Source organism: Cucurbita moschata, unplaced genomic scaffold (genome assembly GCF_002738365.1).
Source record: "Cucurbita moschata cultivar Rifu unplaced genomic scaffold, Cmos_1.0 Cmo_Scf00096, whole genome shotgun sequence".
NCBI lineage: Eukaryota > Viridiplantae > Streptophyta > Magnoliopsida > Cucurbitales > Cucurbitaceae > Cucurbita > Cucurbita moschata.
This window is the reverse complement of record NW_019268612.1, coordinates 258,025-259,238: the sequence shown is the minus strand read 5'-3', so window position 1 is coordinate 259,238 and position 1,214 is coordinate 258,025.

The following is a 1,214-nucleotide window of genomic DNA, read 5'->3' as shown; positions in this document are numbered from 1 at the left end:
TATTCATTTCGCTACTTGATAAAAATTTAATCTAATATTACTAATCTGACTGATTTACTACAATAGTATAATGATTGACATTTAGTTTCTAACTCAAAGCTAGACCATTGTAATAATTCAATGAAGATCTAGTTGTGATTTCTGACATTTGGTTTCTAACTCAAAGCTACACCATTGTAATAATTCAATTAAGATCTAGTTGTGATTTCTAAAAAAAAATAGGATAAAAGAAAATGAAGATTTAATATATACCTTATTGATCAGATCTATCTTCACGTAAATCTACTGCGAATCTCAACGGGGTAAAAGTCATTCTTATTTTTTTTCAAGTAAATTTGACGATTATTGTTTTTCGGTTTCTTTTTGCAGTAACTGTTACTTTCTAGCCTAAGATGGGTTGAGGAGAGATAATTCTGGGAAGGGATGAGAGGTCGAAGAGGAGGGGGAGAAATGTTGTTTTTTATTTATTTATTTATTTATTATTATTATTATTTTAGCTACTCTTTTGTAATTATTTTTATTTCTTTATTTCTTTATTTATTTTTTGGCTATTACATATTACCCCCATTATATCCAAATGAAAACTTTCTACCATGAATATTGCTACTAAACAAGCGGTGGATGCTTCCGCTAGTAGAACTATCTTACGATGAACCTTATGAGATCCTAGAAAAAATACATCTATACCATGGTTAGTGGACCGATGTGAAGAGCAATCTAGGAAAGATTCAATTTAACTCCATAGAGAAAAAGAATCGACTAAACTTAACTAAACCTTTACTTCTAACTATACCATGAGTTACTTTTTGGGAAAAAAAAACCAAAAAAAAATTGTAACAAATTAGACTAGTTTAAATCTCTAATTAAAAATAGGCTTAAATTTAACAAAAATAAAAATTGAGCAATTGGATGTTTACATAAACAAACATGGTTCAATTTAGCCTAAAAAGAGAAAGGAATAGACTTGACTCCACCAGGCTTTGGCTACTAACTAAACACGAGAGTTCAATTTAACCAGAAAGAGCAAAGAAATGCAATTAAGTTAACCATACTTCAATCTCTAACTAAAGATCAACATTCGATTTAACCAGAAAGGTATAAGAAATGACTTGACTCAACCATGCTTTGTTCTTTTAACTAAGTACTAGGGTAAATGTTACAAAAAAAAAAAAAAAAAAAAAAAAAAAAAAAAAAAAAAAAAAAAAAAAAAAAAA